The 7790-nt window shown below is 38.7% G+C and overlaps 1 long non-coding RNA gene across 1 annotated transcript; it reads left to right on the forward strand.

Annotated features, from left to right (window-relative positions):
• The first annotated feature begins 2562 nt into the window (after positions 1–2562).
• Positions 2563–5447, forward strand: LOC117152261. Its single transcript, XR_004462582.1, has 2 exons — positions 2563–2782; positions 2859–5447. It is a non-coding gene; the product is annotated as an uncharacterized LOC117152261 (long non-coding RNA).
• The last annotated feature ends 2343 nt before the right edge of the window (positions 5448–7790 follow it).

A 7790-nucleotide genomic window follows, 5' to 3' on the forward strand; every position in this document is an offset into this window, starting at 1 on the left:
TTTCTTCGCGGCGCCACTGAAAAATCTATGGTGAATCTTTGAGAAAAGAAATGATGTTTAGAGGTTAGAAGTTTAGAGGTTACTTTTATAAAACAAATTTGAAAATTTGAACAGTGGATATTTTCTAAGAGATATGTACAGAATTATAGATATTATTTGTAGATAAGATTCTGGTTAATTTGTGAATATCCTAGTCGAAAAATTCATTCTATGTTATATTTTATTTTTATGTTATTAACGATTCTTATATTTATCGAGCAACAGTCTGCGAGTTCTTTAGGACTAATTCTTAGGACCCACTTTCGAAAACGGTAATTTTTCAACGTAACCGCAAAAATGTGATACTATGGAAATAAGATATATAGAATTTCATAAAAAGACGCTTTATCGGAAAATAAAAATATGTTTAAATACTTTACATAGCCACTTTATAATAATTATTAGTTTTAATTTATACGTGACCGTGTAAAGTCATTCTTGCATATTCGTAATTAAAGGAACGTACATTAAATACAAAATTCTTGAAAGTTCTGACTAATGATCTCTTTCATACGAATATATCTCTTAATGTAGGTAGGCTCTTCACTATCTTAACGTTTAAGATATGGAGCTGTTAGGAAGTCTTTAGTGATGAATCCACTAGCAGGCAGCTGGCAAAACGCACCGTCCCGTCTCCTGCCTTTTCTTTGTTTCGTTCCATAATGTATTTTGAACATTTCCGTTGTCTGTATAGTACGACGTTGACTTACTCGGCTCGTAATTACAGCTATTCTTATTTCATGATCCTTATGTTATCCTGACCTACATATCTTCCACGAAAGTACTACTTAAATTATGATATCTTCTATCGCTGCTTCTCTCTAGTCGCCAGAGTACTTAAAATTTTTGAAACGCCCTAAATTTATTTCTTCGAATTTATCAGCCGAATCTGTGCAAATATCTAGACTTATATGAATCACGTAGATTCTCATAAAAATCCTAAAAATAAGTCAAAATCTTCTAATTGTCTTCGTTTGTCAAACTATTGACAATCCAAAACTAAATCACCAAAGAATTAATCTCTGTTCCCAAGAACAAATCGTCCCTTGTCCCATCGCCACCTTCGATCATAACGCTGCGAGACTATCTTCAGTGAGCAACATTGTAGTGGTGCGATGAGGGTTGGACAGCGCCCTTTAAAGGCAGCGCTCTTTCTTGCGCAGAAATTTATCGTCGGTTAGCTGGTCAGGTGCAGAAACGACGCGGCGCCGTGCTCGGTTCAGGGCGTAGGTAGCTTCCTCAGCCTCGGACACACGTACACGGTACTCCGTACATACAGTCTGTTGAAAACAAAACTGTCTCCCTCCCTCGTGATCTTTTCCTCTCCGCTCCATCCTCTTCCTGCCTATTTCGTTGTGCTCCCTTCTCCCTTTTTCTCGCTGGTTCCCGGCCATCTGCAGTTGCTACACGTGTGCATTATACGCGTGATGCACCGCGAGAAGGTAGAGAGAAAGGGAGAACAGGATCGTATCTCATCTGCTCCCCTTCTGGCCCTCTTCTCCGTTCCATAGATATCGCTCTCATACATTTTCATTCGGTCTTAGCGCTCGTGGGAGGAAGAGAAACGATCGAAACAAGACGAACACAGAGACAGAGCGAAGGGAGGAAGAACACAAAAGTTCTGTCCAAGAACGGAGGACGGAGAGAAGAGAACCAAAGTGGAGTCAGGGGGATGAGAACAGCTCAGCGAGAACATCTCTACGAGTTTCTCCTAATAAGGGGCTCGTCTTATCGCCGCCACTAATCGACCTGGCCTTACTGGGACACGAAATAGACTCTCCGAAACCTGGTCGCCGCTTTTCCCCGCCGTACAATTTGTTATTTGCCTGGAAACGGATGGTCGTGGGTATCGTGTCGCGGCTGTGATCGGGGACGAATCGTGCCGTAAGGCTTGAATGGGATACTGCCCACTTGGTTCGATATAGAAGGACAATGACGAGGTGTGTGGTAGAAAGCGACTATGGCAGATTGCCCAGAGAAATTGGTTGGTAAGTTGGTTGTAGTGTTAGCAAGTTTGAGATTGGGGGATACGAGTGAGAAAGTTCGAGAATTTAGCGATGAAAGTTGGGGGATTAGGTAGGTAAGTGTTACGATAAGCGGCTATGATAGCAGAGGTTTAGAGAATGCGTAAGGGAAAGTATACAGGAACCACTGTATATTAGGAAAATGGATAAATTAACTTAAATTGTCTATAATATTATAGTAACATTTAATAGTTTGAGGAAAAGTACGAGAACTATTATCAGTGTCTTCTAATGTAATAATGTATTAATTATCAATATTATTAATTATCGTCTATGACGTTCGAGAGATTTAAAGAATGCAGAAGCAAACATGGAAAACTTTATAAGCTAACTATTCAGTATCATCAATTTTCTTAATTTGATGATAATTTTAATCCCTCTGAATGAGCTACTTTAATAATTCTCATTTTTTCTAGGAACATATACAAGGAGCATATACAGGTTATAGATTGTAGACTTTTGTTTTCTTCACAGTTTTATAATTTTGCAAGACACAAGTAAAGCTGAATAGACGAAGATAAGATCAATTACTAGGATAATCTTCTGACATGTAATTATTCAAATATATTTCTAAAACTTTTGTTATCCACTTTGTTGTTATTGTGCAAAGGAATTTATTAGTTTAGCAACTCGTGAAATTTCACAAATAGTATCAATTCCTAAATCTCTAAATAACTGAAAAACGCATATTCATACTCTGAACATGTTTTATACAACATGTAAGTATTTACTTACACCTGTCGCACTTATTAATCGTAGCATGCAATGCGCCATTACCAAGGTCTTTTCACGCAGCAATCTACGTACTCATACTTAGGTCTATCAACTCGCATAAAGCATATCTACAAACACTCCAGAAACTGGCGACACATATTCGGAAAAAATGAAGACGACACTGAAACGACCAAGTAGAAATAAACGAATCTCAAAAAGCAATCAGAAGAAGATACAACGATATAACGTTGAAGTAAGTCTCAGTGCACATCAATAGTACGCTGCTCATTGCAGCCACGTAGGCTTGTTATAACTGATTTATGTTTAATATAATTGCGCCAATATTCTGAGAACTTGTCAGCTATACCAAAAAGTGTCGAGTGATGAATGATGCTCGACGCTGCCCGCTACACACAGCCCCCTACCAGCAAGAAGACGATGACGACTAACCGAGAGAAACATATTGAGAAAAGTAGTTAGAGAAGAACAGAGAAAAGTGAGAGAGGACTCAAGAGGATCGTAAGACCCGTTGAGGCAGAGTTTCAAGCTTCTCGCGTCAATGTTACATCGCATGACGTCGAAGACTTCACGACGTTGATGGTCGAATAGTTCGTCAACAAAGAGAAGATAGCAACTTCTGACCTAAGCTATATGGTAGGCTGGCTCGTGCACAACTAGCTGGGCGTAATCGTAATAAATCACGAGCGACGATAGTCGGTCAGCTTTTCTGCAAACATTCTTATCAGAACGGTTGCTTGTACGAGCAGCCATCTAGAGGCACGAGCAGTTCGGCAGCGTCGCGACTGTCTGTCGACATCAAAAGCCAGTCTTGAACGGGCCCGACGAGTCCGTCCAGCGCGCGTCAACGATGATAAATTGCTGGCCTAGCTCGAACCTCTGTATGATCTACACAGAGGCATCGGCGCCCCGGCGCCACTCTCGTTTCTGCAACCCCAGGGTCTTGCCTCGAGTGGGAAATTCAAGAACCATCGCGTAATGCTCCGTTTCTTTCACTCGTTTCGCATACCTGTTCCACGAGATACGAATCTCGCGCTGCGATCGTGAATCGTTAGCGTTTCCACGAAACCATCGAATAAATTGTCACGGTGAAACCGAGCCGCTGCCTGACTTGATCTATCGCTCGTAGAAACTTTTCCAGTAGCTACGTGTGGTACGTTGAATAGGTTTTTCTCGCGCCACAATTGACAACACACGCGTCGCCTAGCATCTACTCTCGCTAGACCTCCTGCATTCATGGCCTGTTAAATTCAACTTTATGATCGTCTATGCGTCACTTCTCGCGCGGTTGGCTAAGCTTTTCTTCGTGTAAACAAACGTGATGCAAGGGTTCGAGAGTTGAGCAGGCCTCAACAAAGACTACTTTCCTGAACCTCGCGTGTGTCGGTCTCGGTGCAACTCGCGGCGATGACATCAGGGGTCACGCGGCTACTTGACCCGCGGCTGTTTTCCATAATATGGTCAATTAGCGCATGTCGGGCCAGTGTCGAGTGGACATTCTGTCTTTCGTACGGGTTTCTATGGGAATGAATTTATCACGGAATTGTGTGGTTCTTAATTTGTTCTTTATTAGGTCGTGTTTGCTAGTATACGTACGTTAATCATTTTGATAGTTTATTACAAGAAGATTATTATTGCTAAGAATAAATTGCATATAGCCTTTGTTTGCGATATTTATTGATACTTATGAGCTATTTGAAAAACAAACAGAGCGGTATCTCTTGAAAATTTTGTATCTTTTGCATCAGAATGCGTGGCTAGTGTTTAGTTTCTCAGAAATGAAGAAAATATACATGTTCGTAATTAACGTATCCATCATAGGTGTCACCAACCGTGTGTCTAATGACTAATACGTATACACCATCGATTCTTATCAAAACACTTTTGAGCTGAAAAAAAGATCTTTACGAACAAAGGACTTTGCCTGTGTACAAATTTTTAGCAACCTCATCTAATTAAATATGGATGTTTTAACTTGAACGAAGTGGAACAGCTCGGCTCCTGTGTCACTTATACAATTAATGTCTTTTTTGACTTCAAACGAGCATACGATTTATAATGATATCTTGTAAGCAAAATGTTGAATATTCCTTATATTTGTTCCTTTTCAATGCAAATTTGACATTTCAGTATAAGAAGATTTTCAATTTATGTCGAATTGTTTTACAAGCATTGCATACTTCGTATGCAATTGACATCCATGTACAAATTGCAATATGGAAATGCCTGTATGTATTTTCTTCATAACCAGCTCGTAGGCGTATGCCGATAAGGCTAGAAAATGTTCTTTTTCAACTCATATTTATACATTAAAATAAGCTGTATTTTAACTCTATTGCAATCCTCGAATTTTCATATTTCAACCTTGTTACACAATAAAAAGAAACCTTATGGTATTCGAAACACATATCCGGACAAAAATATAGCCGTTTGTGCATACTCGTATCCATCTCCGCAACCCATATCGTGAAGAATTTTAACACGAACGTGAATGTATTGTAATGTTACAAATTAAATCATGATATCATATAAACATGGCGTTACGTGAAGTATGACAAAACAACAATCTTAATCGCATTATTTAATACCGTAACATGTATAAAATTTGTTCGAAAGAAACGAAGATGTAGAGAATATGGAAAAATATATATTGCACAGAGAAAAACACTCGTTTATATTTTATAATGGATCACACAAATTCTCACAAATACAAGGCTAAAAATTTTCCAAATTTCTATCGAAAATAACGAATTGGACATTTTGACCACTTCGCTAATTCGAATATTCAACCCAAAAAGATACATTTCTTAGAATAATTCAATTCTCTGTAAACTTTTGAAAATGTTCAACCACCTACGACGAATTTAATTAACACCATAGAGGATACAACGCGCGGTGGCACGACATTATCAATAAAATGTCAACCAAAACGACTAAACGTTCAATTTAGCATCAACAACGCAGAGAAAGCAACGCGTACAATGTACCGAAAGGCTTAGCAAGTGATCAGCGGATCAGGTAATGAGTGATTAACATTTCACCGTTAACGAACCACTCGTTACCTGGTCAGCCGGTTCAGCTCATTATTCGACGAAATTATCAAACTCCTGATGGCCAATATCAAAACAAACTACATGCACGATCAGCAGTACGTGGACGTGACGTTTACAACGTTTAAAATCGTGAAACGAGTTATCCCTCTTCGTATACGTTCGCTATGTTAATGAGCCTCTCGTTAAGAAACAAGAAAGCGCTGGAATGCGCGCGATAACTGACATTTACGAAACAACCATACGAAACGAAAATCGATACGCTGTGGCATTAACGAGCCATTAATATGTCATCATTAACGACGTGTTAGAAACTACATGAATAGGCACAACCCTTGTCCCGATTAAGAATAAACCAGAGATTGACTTTCCCTGCAGCGACACGATTTCGACGTAGTATTCTCCTTATCTACGTCAACGTCGTGTCTTGTTCAAGATTTCTTAGCGCTAGCCGGATGTGGGTGTTTGTTCGTGGTATTAATGAAGCTTGTAACGTGGTATGGCTGGTTAGGAGTGAACGTTGAATCTTCTGTTAACCCTGTCACGGATCTCTTGTCGTTTTTGACTCAAGTGTTAATAAATTCTCATGAAGAGATTGTTGGTGGTATACCTTGACGTGTAAATTGATTCTGTGCCTTTCACAGTGATATTTAAATTTTATTTATGGTTTGATCATGAAATAATTTCAAACCAAATGACAGATAAAGTTTCTTTGATATTGTTATAGGACAGTAACCTATTAGAAAGCGGTATACGCTTAATGTTTTGTTATCTCGAGTTTATAATAAATCTTCGCTTTTCTTAAGATTCCATATAAGATTCGAGATAACAAGACAAACATGCGAGTTGGGTTAAAACAAATTTTCTGCATAACACAGTAAAATTACATGTAATATAATACAAGGTTCTTTTATAGATATTTCAATCAATCATTTGACGTTCACAATCGCGACATATACAGGCACAGTTATACGATTATCTTAAATATTTTTGCACAATAATTTCGCTTATTTTACATCTCCACAATTCACAATTAAGGTTATAATAAATATATCAGATTTCATCACTAGTTATTTTTTCTAATTAAAAAATTTTACTCGTAGGTAAAGGAAAATATTTACGATAAAGAGTTAAAATTTGGAAATTGATTTACTTCGTTGACAAACTTAAGAAATTCTATTAATTTTCAAACTTTCTTCCTATGATTCCTCAGAAAGTTACTTCAAAAGACTATCCATTTTCTCTCCGTAAATCGCTACTCAAATCCTAATCGAATTTCGATGTCCAACTTCTAAAAATTCGCTGTGTATTCCAATATTCCATTGCCTAACAATTCTCTTTACAAGCTTCGATGACCAAGCAAAGTAGCAACGTTGTACACATTATGCGAGAGCGTGTATTCCCTTTGCCACCCAAGCGAGCGATTCCATTTCAATGGTTACGTAACTACGCGTAGAGGAGACGTTTTCGTTCGAGTCAGCCAGAGAATTCGATGTTCGACCGATAATTACATGCAAAGAAGCTCGCGCGCTGGCTACCTCGCGGAGACACTTCGGCACGTAGCGTAGACGGGGCGGTAATGCGTATGGACAATTTGACATTTGCAAATAGGGCATCGCTTGTATTCAGTGGTCGTATCGGCGAGCAGCCAGCGTACGTGCAAATTACTCTGTCGCGTAGGCGGAACAACGGGTTGATGCAACGTGAAGCACGAAAGTAAAGTCGCTGTTGTGGCCATGGAATTGGAATGAAAACGCTTTGATTGCTCGATTCTCGTTCGAAGCAGGCCACGAATGGATACAACAACTTTTATACGATTAATACAAGCAGTGTATATTGGAATATTAGCTTTAACCATGAATTTTTCTTTTTTACTTGTTATTAAGTAGATGATATAGAAGAATATTTTTCTGATTTTTTGGCTTATTATGACAATGACAAACAA

The sequence above is a fragment of the Bombus impatiens genome, unplaced genomic scaffold, assembly GCF_000188095.3.
Source record: "Bombus impatiens unplaced genomic scaffold, BIMP_2.2 scf_0899, whole genome shotgun sequence".
NCBI classification, from domain to species: Eukaryota; Metazoa; Arthropoda; class Insecta; order Hymenoptera; family Apidae; genus Bombus; species Bombus impatiens.